This window comes from Misgurnus anguillicaudatus, chromosome 9 (assembly GCF_027580225.2).
Source record: "Misgurnus anguillicaudatus chromosome 9, ASM2758022v2, whole genome shotgun sequence".
Classification (NCBI taxonomy): domain Eukaryota; kingdom Metazoa; phylum Chordata; class Actinopteri; order Cypriniformes; family Cobitidae; genus Misgurnus; species Misgurnus anguillicaudatus.
In genome coordinates this window covers 6,202,985-6,216,971 of record NC_073345.2, presented here as the reverse complement: position 1 = coordinate 6,216,971, position 13,987 = coordinate 6,202,985, and the positions used below count along the sequence as shown (strand labels likewise).

Below are 13,987 nucleotides of genomic sequence, written 5' to 3'. Positions count from 1 at the left end.
TTTTCATCCTTGTAATTGTCTCTGAACATATGCGCTAGGGCTGTTGAAATGAATTTCAGTAATCGAATATAATTCGAATATTAAAAAAAATAATACTAATCAAATGTTAAAACTACTATTCGAATTTTAATTCGGGATTTTAAAAAAATTGATTTAAAAATATTTTTTTATGTGTTCACTATCTAACACATTTATGCTGTTAAATACCGCTAGCTACCTCGACCCGCATTTCCATCGGCTAATTCATTTGAAACAAGACCAGCAGCAGGAGGTACGTGAGAAAGAGAAAGCGGAGCTGATAGCGATTGCGGAGGAAGGTTATGAGGAAGACGAGAACGGAGCAGCCAAGGTGACGAGGACAGTGTCAGGAGAAAACCGCTCTCAGTCCTATGGACGACCGTTTTGGGAATGTCTTTAATGCTAATTTGTTTGGATCAGGCTTGTGCACAATTTAGAATTTCAGAATTGGCCTCCATTCAATTCATGAATTGGAATTTGAATTGAATTGACTCCGCCCTAAAGGAAGTTGAATTGGAATTGGAATGACAGGAAGTGGAATTAAATTCATGGCAATTCAAAGAAATTCCACAGTCACACAACAGAAAGAATCTCACATACATTCAGTGTTAGGAAAATTACTTTGGAAAATTGTTTGGCAACCATTTTAAATACTTGGTAAAATTAAAGCATTCTGGGAAATGAAGTCATGTTACATCGTGTTCCATAAAATTACAATTGCAAAAAAATCAAACTTAATTATTTGTTATGTGACTAGAGTTTTTAAAATTAATTGCTGGGGGAAAACATTTCCTGTAAATGTAATCTGTACAAACGAATATATTTATAGAATATGTAATGCAATCATATCTGACATATACTGAAAGCTTCATTTTTAACACTTCACTTACTGTATAATATGTATAAGAATTTCTTTGAATTTCTATTGAATTGCAATTCTGCTTCCGTTAATTCAAATTCGAATTGTAATTCTAGATCCTGTTTTTGACATCAATTCAAATTCAATTCAAATTCAAGAATTGAATTGGAATTTAGGAGTCATTCTCAATTCAATTCTGAATTCTGCACAAGCCTGGTTTGGATAAGTTTGTCTTTTCGACCAGTGACAAAATACTTGTTTAAGATCACACTTCCTCTAAGGTGTGTTTGCATGAAAAAAGAATAGTGAAATTGGAGGCCAGGGGATGTGTGTGCTGTGTGTAAGAAAAAAGTTAGAGAGGCTGAAGTACATTGTAATAATTTTTTTTTTCCATAACATCTTTTTTAACACTAAAAATCTTAATGATAAATATATGTGTGAAACCTAGAAATGCAATGATGCCAAAGCCACAAGTCTAAAGAAGTTGTATTTTACGTTTGAAGTCAATAGACCCAAAAATGAAACAGACTTGATTCGATTCGTGTTCCTTATACCAGCACAAAGGTAAGGAGTCAGCCTTTTTTATGCATGTTGTCATCTGGACTTCTGTAACAAAATTCTATATTTATGATGCTGATGCTGAACCCTTAGACCTTTTAAACGATGTATAGCAATGTTATTATTATTGTTGTTTGTACACAGTAGGCTATATTGCTAGCAGCATTCAAAAAAACTGACGTCTTTCCGTCCACGAGCTAGTGCGCGTCGAGAGGTTAATTTTGTGTCTAAGCTTAATCAATAACTCATTCACGCAGTCATGCATTTTTGTGATTTTAACAAAATTTTCACAAAATTCCTTGCAAGAAAAATGATCTTCTATAAATATATAAACATACAAATTATATCAAATTAAAGAACACACCCTCTGCTTTCAAACAAACAATAAACAAACAAACAAACAAACAAAATGGGGGAAAAACGTTTCATTATATATTTACTTTTTCTACTTAATTTAACCACTGAATTATGGATATTTCTCTTCAAAAATACAACATTTTGAGCAAAAAGCTTAAAAAATTGCGTTTTTGTAAAGGAATTTATGTTAGAGATCAGACTCAGAATGACTATCAAACATAAAGGCAGTTAAAATAAATCATTAAATCTTTTTAGCTTCCGTTTTTGATAAATTCGGTTTGTCGCCATCCGGTGGATAAAAGGGGTATTACACTTTCACTTTTAAATAAGTCCAGAAAGGCATATTTATTAGTTAAATATGAACTCATAAATGACGAGATAACTCGTCAATGGCGATGAATGAGATAATTAGCAAGAAAGCTATCACCTGTTATTAAATAATGACATGTTTATTAGTAATACTGCAATGTCTTCTAGTGGACATATTTTAAAACAAGTCAACTATACGAGCTCATAGTGGCATTGGCAATGCATAAGCCCGTTTTACAATGTGTGTAGATAGGTATAGTAAATATTAATAAGTCAGATTTGAGCATTAAATAATCGATTATAAATCAATTTAAAAAAAATAATGAATGAAATTCGAATGGGATAATAGAGGAAGATTGACAGCCCTAATATGCGCAGTGCCCCCTTCACTGCTTCAAGCATAGTTGTTCCTCTTTCAGCTCCTCCAACACTTTGATTGTCACAAACAGTTTTTGCCATTAGCTAAGTTTCCATCCTCTTGTCAATCGAATTATCTGAAGTTCGGTAAAAAAACTTATGCGAATAAAGCTGGTAAAAGTGTGTTTCCATCCAACGGCTTTAAATTTAATAAAAACCTGTGCGTAATGACGTCACATGCTGGTTTGCGATCAAATTGGTATATCGAATTGATTTCGTACTTTTTAGCGTGTTTCCATCCATTTTCGCACAGAATCGCACAACATTCAAGCAAACATTTGCGAACAAGGTTTTGCTAGGGCAGAATGGATCGCGCCATTTACCAACAAATTATAAATATTTCACAAGTTATAATAGTGCTTATGTGCCAGCTGATAGCGACATATCAACCTATAATGAGAAGAAAACAACAACGCTATCAACAAATTGCTATGATGATGCAGATGCACGTAAATGCCCGACGACAACGCAGGCGGCCTGTGGTGTGGGAAAGACAGCGCTCCAAACAGTTCTGGGAGATCTTGGTTCAGAGACACTTCACGGAAATCCTTTGGTTAAAGAATTTTCGGATGACCAAGACAACATTTGACCTGTTGTGTAATTTCATTGGCCCTTCCCTTTCCCCAGATGTTGCAAGCTATCGCCCTCCGGTTCCAACCGAGAAGCGTATCGCCATTGCGCTCTACAAACTGGCTACATGCGCAGAGTACAGAGTGGTAGGCGAAACATTTGGAGTCAGCAAAACCACCGTGCACCGATGTGTTTATGCCGTGTGCAATGGCATAAAAATGAGGATGATGCGAAGGTATATCTACCTGCCTGGAGTGGATGAGGCGCATGATATCTCACTGCGTAACTCCAGAGCGCACCTTGTGCCACAGGTGTATGGCGCAATAGACGGGACTCACGTCCCGATTAGACCCCCTGCTGAAGGCTACAGGGATTTTGTAAATAGAAAGGGCTGGCCATCAATCATACTACAGGCTGTGGTAGACGATCGTTGCATTATAAGGGACATTTGTGTCGGCACTCCCGGTAGTGCGCATGACGCGGCAGTCTTCACTACTTCTGACCTGTACAGATGCGTCTGTTTACCTTGGTAGATGGTACACTTAATCAGTCTGCGATTGAATGACAATTAGCTGCAGAGTTGTTAATTATTGTGCTTATTTGTTATAACCTACATGTTATATCTACACCTTGTGAATATTCTATTATAGATTCCCTGAGAGACATCCCCAAAACACAATCGAAATGGAAGGTGTCCAGGTGCCCCTCCTGTTAGCTGGAGATCCAGCCTACCCTCTCCTACCATGGTTGATGAAGGGATTTTCTGGCCCTTATCTCTCAGAGGAAGAAGAGGTGTTTAACCTTCACTTGAATGGGTCACGTGTGAAAGTTGAACACACATTTGGACGGCTCAAGGGTAGATGGCGTGTGCTGGCCAAACGGTCTGATATTGACCACAAGTTTATGCCGACCGTTGTGGCTGCATGTTGTGTATTGCAAAACTTGTGCGAAAAGGAGAGGCAAAGGTATTTACAACCGGGCCCTGAGCAGCACCACCAAAACTTACCACAACCACCTCGTCACCAAAATGAAGGTCCACCAAACGCAGAGGCAGCAGCTATCCGCCAAGCTCTACTTAGATATGTGGCAATTAAAGTCCGCCAGTAGTACAACAACATTCTCAGCTATACATTCTCAGAAAAGAAATGCTTTAAAAGTTTAGATTTGTATGATATGTATTCCCTCCAAATTATTTTTATTTTTTTGTATTTTCTCTCTTGGGGGCACTCTCATTTTATAGCTATATAATTTGAATAGAGTAGTGATTGTGCTTTAGACAAGTGGCCAGCCTAGTAAAGCTACAACACATTTTCAAAAACAGCATAGCGTAGGAGTTTGTAACAACAAAAAATGCAAGGGAATCTCTTTGCTAACAAACTAGTCTTTCAGCTTTATTTCATGTTTTTTATCAGGAAGCTGGCACAGAATGACATATGAACACACATATGGCAACAAAATCTTAACAGTGCATTTTCAGTACAGTGTTTCCATTGGAAAAATAAACAAATATATAATGTCAACAGTTCCACATTGTACAATTCAAAAGAAACACTCAATGCTCAATTAATTGTTCTGTATTTTAAAATACTAAACAAATTAATTGTTCTGTATTTTAAAATACTAAACAAAGTCAACTTTTCTCCTAGCTCTCATAACTCTCTTAAAGTGTGTTTAAGGTTTACAACATTCAAAGTACTTACAACATTCCCCTACCCTCCTGTACAAACACACTAAAAGTGCCATTTAAAAATACAACTGAATAAAACTTTCAGTAACATCCAAAGTGCCATTTTAGTTTAAAAAAATGTGCCATTTTAAGATACACTTAACAAAACAGTAACAAATCAGTAAATCAGTAACAAATTCTGGAACTTTATTCCCCTCACCCAATGATTTGGCTCTAAAAAAGGTGGTGTCAGTTCTGGAGAAAGCTTGTTGTCAAAATAACTTTTAGTTAAAATCAGTGAATATCACCTCATGATCCACTACCTGTCCGTTTGTGTGTACTGAAAAAAGTCCAGTGTTAATACATAGCCTAGGCTCTGATAGCGGATCGTGAGGAGATATTTACTGATTTTGACAACAAGCATTGTCCAGAATTATTGACTCCACCTTTAACAACTTACTCTACGGTAAGTTAAGATAAGCAGTGAATGGCAAGCTAGATTCCATGTGAGGAGGTGAGTGTGCAGCATCAGATGTGGGTGGTTGGGGAGTGGGTGGATGTGGAGTGTGGTGGTAGTTAAATCGGTGTTGGCCTTGAAATGTATTGTAATTGACCCTATTTTGTTGTTGGCTCATGCCAGCAATGACTTGAGTGGCTTCTGCATGCCTCTCGGCAGCATTGGCACAGCGCTCAAGACACTGAACTGCCTGTGAAATGACCGTGGTGATGGACTCCAATGATTTTTGATCTTGTGCTGCCTGCTCACGTTGTTGATCGAGAAAGGACATGTAGAAGGATCTCATCTCCCTGGCATCATTCTTTCTTTGGTCTCTCTTTGACTGGCGTTGCCATAATCTTGGTGGGTTACTCTGTGTGGCCGGTTCTTCAATGGGCAAGGATTTGTCTAGCTGCATGTTCCATCTCCTGATTCTTCTGTAAAAAGAATAATGTTTTTAGTCAGAGTGAAGTTATCACAAATGACCCTTTTACGTTAATGTTGTGGGGGAAGGTTTCATAAAAATATGGTTGCTTGTATTAGTCATACAACACATTATATCTAATTTTACTTAAGTTTGCATAAAACATTTTGGTTGCGCTTTGTTATTTGCAGTGCTTTATTTCCTAATGTAATTTCTGTTTTATTGCCTTTTACAGGGTTCCCATGGAGTCTTAAAAACGCCCAGAAAATACATCTTAGTTTTTTGTCATGAAAGATAAAAGGTTTTAAAAAACACATGGACGTTTGCACAATGGACTATAAATTGGATTTCATTGTTTTGATATGGGTCTTAAATTTCATTCATAACGGTCTTAAAAAGGTCTTCAAAAGTCTTAAATTTGACTTAGTGAAACCTGCAGAAACCCTGTTTTATTAAAAAACAGCTTTTTTCTAACTCAAGTCAGGATACATAAGGATACATAATGTGCAGTTTATGCATTCATTTATATGGTAAAACAATTTGAGCAACCATAACCATACATAATGTAAAGCCCCATATTCATGTGGGATTTATTCACTAACGCTTGAAAAATGAATTTAAGTGGAAAATAATCTTCATACCTGTAACGGACTCTGTAACCTCTCCCTCATCATTGCTCTTATCATCAGTAATTGAAGTCTCGGCTGAAATGAACAAGACACACTTAAAATGATGTAGAGTTCGGATCAATGCTTAACGTGTTCCTTAAAGTAAATGAGAACGATAACGTGATATCTTACCTGAGCTGTTAATAATAGAATCCAAGGAAGCTACGATGGGTCTTTGGCCGAGGATCTAATCCATCTCATCAAAAAAGTCGAACTTGCCTTTTATTTTCCCTCCGGCACCGCTGCGTGATAACTGTCTTTTTTTAAACATATATCGCTGTTTGAGCAAATAACGTTTCCATCGGCGTTTATCGCATAAGCCATATATCGATCAAGATAAAATCCGATGAGATCGAACGTATTTCTTGAGTCGATATTCATGAAATTCAATCGAATTTTACTGTTTCCATAACGCATTTTTTATTCGATATCACTTAATTCGGATAAAAACATGTGGATGGAAACATGGCTACAGTCTGTTTCTTTCCAGCTTTTTATTCACTTTATTGAATGTCAAAGGATGAGAGTTTTCAGCCCAACAAGGTTCTGCTTTGACCCATGCAAAATATTGCCTTTCAATTTAAAATAAAATTTCTTTCGTGACCACCTTCCATCATCAGATGAAGACTCCTCTTAATTTAGTTAAGTCTTTTTTATCTTTATATAATTTATCTGTGTCATTCACCTTTTAATAATTTTTCCTGTCCTTTTTAATTTTTCTCTTTATTTCCACCTTTAATAACTTGGTCTTTATTCTTTTTTTTATTCTAATTCGTTATTTCTCTTTCAAAGCTGTACCTCTGTTTTTCTGCCAGATTTTGCTTTAAACCTATAATTCCCTCGAGCAATGAGAATTGGCCTTTACAGGTCACATCTGGTGATCATCAGTACCCCCTCCCCTTTCCTCTTATCCTTCTCTCTCTCTCTCTCTCTCTCTCTCTCTCTCTCTCTCTCTCTCTCCTCAAGCATTTCTCTGTTGTTAAACTCTTAATTTTCTTTCTTTTAGTTTATATTTTTATTTAGTTATATTTTTTCTCACACCATGCCACATCAAATGTTTCCTCATCTGAACATTTAAGTTTCTTATCTTTCAATTCTCCACACAATAGTTGTTCATTCCTAATTTTTCCATTAATGTGACTGCCATGATCTTTTCTTTCAATATAACAAACCTTATATTTTATAATTATTTCTCATCTTAACCACTTCACAAACTTATTGTTTTTATTTGTCCAATTTATATATTCTCCCAAATAGTTAATCAGATTCTTAATGTGTCTTTAAAACAAGATTCTTTCAAATAATGTCAAACTCCATCACACACTTTTGTGCTTTTTTGGGCAAGCTATACTTTTCCTATCGAGCACACTTATTTATTTTAATAAATCATTAGCACCTGTGTACTTCACTATAATAATTAAAATTTTTGGCTACAATAACGCCACAATATCTTCAAATATCATATTTAATACCCAGTATTTATAACTGTCTCTTATTCTTATCATATTCATACTTATATTCTTACTCATATTCACATACTTTCACAAACTGTATTCCCTCTCCACAGCTTTAAACAATCCTTCACTCCACTTAGTGTAACACAACACCTCTCTGTGCTCTCTTTCTCCACAGAAGAAAGACACACCCACTGCTCACTCAGCCCCCACTTTTCCTCATCTCAGACGTGCACTCACAGACTCATGCAAGCACAGACACATACACTCAAACACAGAAACAAATACAATTAAACAAAACAAAACTGTACTTTACCTAAAGTACCTTGCTAATTAAAACAACACAACCACTACACTTCCTCAACGTGTTTATACAACTAAAACAACAGACCCATTGCACTTCCTCAATGTGGATCTGAATACAATAAATATACCTTCAATATCGATAAACACTTCCCCCACACGATATTGACATCTATGCCATACACTTACTCAACAGGCAATAGACCTCTATGCCATAACACTTCCAACCACAGGCATAGACATATGCAACCTTGCATACAAACTCTTACGCGTTTTCTTCACTTAAAATTAAAAATCTGCTTCGATTTACTGTGATCATCAAAGCCATCTCAAAATAAAAATAATCATCTGTTCTAATACTACCAAGTACTGTTGGTAACAAAACAGATGAGTGCATGCACATGTTTCCTCTGAAAATGAAACCCTTTATTCTTATCATTTAGTCTAATAATCATTCATTTCTTCTTTTTATTCTTAAATTTGGAAGAGCAGTTGTGATTAATCTTACACCACGAGCCATCTTAGGTGAACTATACAATCTTTGAATAAGCAAACGCTTACCTCTTTTAGGTGGCCACCTGATTGTATTGCCCATCGAGAAGCCAGCTGTGGTCTCTGGTTCTGTGCTCTTTTCATGTTCCATCTGGGTTGCCAAATGTTGTGCTCTTTTCCAACCCCACGTTGGGCGCCAATTGTTGTGGTTTTCCTTTTTGGGTTCTTTAAGAATAAAATACTCAAGCCGTAGGTTTCATTTTCAAAAGATAGACTTTTATTAACCAGACAAATAAAAGCGAGCAGTCCTGCAAAATCTCCAAGACTCACTGAAAATCTTTTCACTGTACCACAGTATTTAAGCCTGTCTTCGCACGCAATCCATGACCTTTACATTGACCTTAGCATATGCTTCTAATCCGAAGGGTTTGTAACATGAAGAAATATATGGTTCATATCACATATAGAAAAACATGATGGTCACATTCCTAGGACTGTAGATCTTTTGTTTTTACCCTCACCATGTAAAACCTTCCCCATGTACTTTTTGAACAAACTGCAATGCATGCTAGTAGTTTTCCTACACACACAATGGTTCACTGTACATATAACTGAACTGGTTATATTCATATAGAAAAACATAAAAACATAATGTAGAACAACATAAAAACATAAAGGTAAAGTATTTGATACACATATTCGGATTAAAACAAACCACTTCAAGCTCAACATTAAGGATTTTTGGCAAAAGATGTAATTTATTTAAAAGTAAACATGGATTAATATTTATCATGAAGTTACAATAGTTAGGAGGAGTCAGTGATTGACACAAAAACTAGACACTTCACACGTTTTAAATTATGTATATATCATATCTGTATGTCCAAATCAGCAGAGTAATCGTCTCTTTGCGCAGTGATTAAAAAATAAAGAGGGAGGGTTAATATTCCTAATGTCTGTTTTTAACAAATGTGCAGCATTGCCGCATGTCGAAAATAAACACGCCGAGTAAAGGTGCAGTGTGTAATTTTTAGAAGGATCTCTTGACAGAAATGCAAAATAATATACAATAAGGGTGTATAAAGACCTTTCATAATGAACCGTTACGTGTTTATTACCTTAGAATGAGATGTTTTTTTCTACATACACAGAGGGTCCCCTTACATGGAAGTCACCATTTTGGGCCACCATGTTTCTACAGAGAGATATCTGCATTTTGGTTCTGCAAAAAAGTCCTCCGATGATGTAATATGACGATTTTTGCATCATCGGAGGACTTTTTTGCAGAACCAAAATGCAGATATCTCTCCTCTCAGGGGGAAATGATGGAGGGAAACATGGTCATTCAGTAATACTGCCGGGTTTCTACAGATACAAAGCTGAATGCTAAATCGGTGAAGTATCCCTTTAACAGACAAACGTTTATTACTAAGTTGTCTCAGACGATGAACTGTTTGTCTGGTGGTAGCTACAGTAGCTTCTCTATGTGTTTCAAAAGCGAGGGGTGGGCAGTGGACTGAGCAGTTAGTTGCAATTCACAACCTCACCACTAGATGCCGCTAAAATGTACACACTGCACCTTAACAAATTCTTAAATTAAGATGTATTTTCTTGATGAGCAAAAGGACCTAAGAAAATAAGTCTAGTTTTTAGACAAAAAAAAACATACAATTTAAGTGAATTTGTGCTTAAAACATAGCCTGACGTTGTCATACTCAATTCTAGTCAGAATTTGAGTCTGATACCGCTCCATTGAGCTAAAATTATGAGGCGTGTCTCAACCGAAAAATGCCTCTGCACTCAATTGGATAGACATACGACCAATCAGAGCAACGGAGTGTGTGATGTTGAAATGGCGTCTTTAGCAGCCTGACCGAACTGCTAGTTATTTCGCTACAATGATACTAACATCATTGTAATTTTACTAAGTCTGAGTTAGCGAAGGTACATCAACACCTACTATGTTTACAACATTTCATTTATATCACAACATTAAGTATTTACTAAGTCATACAGTAAGACTATCTCTTACCATTTGTATGTTAGGTGAACTTCATCCACGACGATAGCTACCCATTACGTTGGCTTGAAAAATATCGGAGCCTAGCATGTCCCTCCACTTATTCAGCAGTCACGATTCCAGGCTTCCGAAAAGAAGCTGGCAACGACCGCTAATTATATCCATCTCGTCGTGCACGCCGGGTTGCATCGCCATGATACCCATTTCAGTTGCTTCTTTAACTTTGTCCTCCATAGGAAGGACGGCGAAAACATAAACAAATGCCTTTATCGCGTTTCTCTGTTCCTCTTTTTAAATCAATGCTCTGTCGATATCTTTTAGAACAGACTCAATGTCAGAATCCACACATCTGATTTCTACCACGGCAGCCATTTCATTGTAAACAGATTGAACACACGCGCTCTTTGGTGACGTGGTTGATACGTTACTGTTGATCATCTGTCCATCATCGTATAAAGCCCGCCCTCACAATTTGATTCGTCGGCCGGTTTTGGTATTCGCATAGTAGCTCCTCAACGGTGAATCCCCAGACTTATCTTCCCCGTTTTTCAAATTGTGGTGGGCGGGGCTAAGATCGGCTGGCACCCAGGCTACATAAAACAAGCAAAAATATCTGCCAATGGGGTGAGAAAAAATCTTTTAATTTAATAAGTTTACTTTTTTCTTAAACACTTAATTCAAGAAAAATGTTCTCACCCCATTGGCAGATATTTTTGCTGGTTTTAAGCACAAATTCACATAAATTGTCTATTTTTTTCTAAAAACTAGACTTATTTTCTTGGGTTATTGTGCTGATTAAGAAAATGCATCTTGATTTAAGCATTTTTAGATATTTCTACTGAAAACAAGACAAAAATACTAAGTAAGAAAGTCATTTTTTGCAGTGTACTTTAGCCAATAAACCTAATTTAAATGTTAGATTTTTATATAATATTTTTTTTAATTCAATATTACTGCATTCGATTTTACTTTTTCAATCTGTTTTGCTGAATCCTTATTTTTATTTCTTTGTTTACTATTACAATTTTAATAACGGTTGAAAAGCCAGAGGTTTGCGGTGCATTTTTGTGTCCAATTTATGGGCAAATTACTCATATTTAGAAGTTTCATGAATGAGGCATCGTAAATATATGTGAGCTATAGCTTAGGATGCAAGCAATAATCAATTTTATTTTCTCATTTGTTTAGGGTGCACGTAATCTTAACCCAGTTCCTTATCATGCCGATGGTATGGGCCATAAACTGCACCTTGATCAAAATGAAAAGCTTGTAATGTTTGGTGTAACACACGTACTCGTCATTGATGGCTACAGCAGCAAAATTGTTGCCAATGCTACAATGCCAGTGAAAAATAATCTTGTGATTTATGAACAAGTGTACAGGTAAGCATGTTTAGAATGGTACCCCAATAGATTGGCATTTGCTATTTAAATGTGTAATACCAAACAGTATAACTTCAAAACAATTTCACTCAGAGGCCGTCATTTTTTTTCGTCAGTTTTTTATTGTGCTTGCATTATTTAATGTTTTGTGACAGTCAACAACTTATATCTACAGGAGAACGATGTAGTGTTTTTGTTTTATATTTCAATGTGTTTCTAACAGCAAATTGACGTGTAAAGGCACACAAGTGAATCAACTCAATACTGTCATAATCTATTTCTCTGCTTGAAATATTTTTTTTTAAATAATGCACTTTTTTTAAATAGCCATGTGCACAAACAACAAAGTGACAGTATTTTATTTCAGATCTGCTGTAGTTAATTACGGCCTGTGGGACCAGCTGAGGGTTGACCATGGCAGAGAAATTTACATGTGCCTATACATGCAGGAGAAGCTGTCGAGATACAGGCAGAACCTCAGCAGACAACCATACCTTCAAACTACTTCAACAAGGGTGTGTTTTTTTGCAATGCTATATGCTGAAAAGACAACTATAACTAATAAAATGATTGCATCAATTATACTTGTACTTGGCCCCTTTTCGGGTGAATACATTTCAAGTGGTAATTTTTATCTAAATGTACCTAATATTCTTATTTCTCTATTCGACATTGTATTTAATGTAAAATAATGTTTTATGTTCTACAGAATCTTAGAGTGAAAAAGATTTGGCCTGAAGTTAACAACCGAGTGAACTACCCATTGAAGCAGGCCCTGGTACACCTGCTAGACCAAGAAGTTATCAACATGGAAGACAATTCTGCATTTCAAACCTGACCTGCCAATTAAGCTAAATTGGATTAAATAGAGTAACGCAGTCTTGGAATGCACACAGGATCCCTGGTATGCTTTTAGTCAGTGCAAGACCTTCCCTGTCTATTTACATTCAGGACATTGTTTTTGCTCACTGTTGATTGACATACTCTTTTTGTTTTAGGCCGTGGGATACCCAATGAGCTTGCAGCAGCTGGATGTCCATCAAAAATTTCAGCGGAGCTGCTGCCCAGTGCTCCTGTTGTGGCAAACATGTACGAACAGGAGTTGGAATCATCACTGACATGGATGTCAACCTTCGGAATGGACCCCTTTTCCTCGGAGGAGGACAGATGTCATGCAGAAGTGGATTTTGCAGAAAAGTATCCAGACATCTCTCTTCTTTTCAATCATGCAGTGAACAATAACTATACTCCTTTTCAGGATTCATTGTTATACCTCATTAATGTAACTCAAAGATATGTTTAAGTGGCCTAAATACTGTAATTAATTTTGTAATCAGTATAGTACAGTAATCATGCAACCAAGCTGTTACTGTGATATTGCTTTGTAGTTTTATACCCAGGCTAAAGTTTATCAATGAGGCTTGTTCTTTTTCATTAAGTAAAGTTTATTTAAATGAACAGTTGAATAAACAGACTATTTTTTATAACTCTGTGGACTCTCAAAGAGTGTTGTATTAAACATTTTAAAGTTAAATTCTTGAATTCAAGACATAAATATGTAAAACATTTCACCAGTAGGCTATTGAAAAAAAGGAAGACTATTTTTTCTTAAGAACTCTGTAGACTCTTAAGGAATGTTGTATTTAACATTTTAAAGTGAAACCCTTGAATACAACACATAAATATGTAAAACATTGCAACAGTATTGAAAAAGGGGAAGACTCTTTCTACCCCAAACACACTGCATACTAGCTTGTGTAAATCCAATATTGCACGTTGATTTTCACAGCATTCTAGATGGTGCAAAATAAATAACCAAATAAAACAATGCACAAAATAGCCCTTGAACTGCACAATTTGACATTTTCAGAACTACAAAGAAACTAGAAACCAACAGAAAAAAATCAACAATTGCACATCCTTTCATGCAGTATCTCTAGTATGTAATATACAGTATTACTCAAAGAGCGTGTCTCTCAGTGCAGCCAGTGCAT

The 13,987-nt window shown here is 36.1% G+C and overlaps 1 non-coding gene across 1 annotated transcript; it reads left to right on the top strand.

Annotated features, from left to right (window-relative positions):
* Positions 1–9,577: 9,577 nt before the first annotated feature.
* On the top strand, positions 9,578–13,735 carry LOC129424295 (uncharacterized). The gene is made up of 5 exons (XR_012371292.1): positions 9,578–9,610; positions 11,800–11,993; positions 12,361–12,508; positions 12,703–12,897; positions 12,992–13,735. It is a non-coding gene; the product is annotated as an uncharacterized protein (transcript).
* Positions 13,736–13,987: the final 252 nt, after the last annotated feature.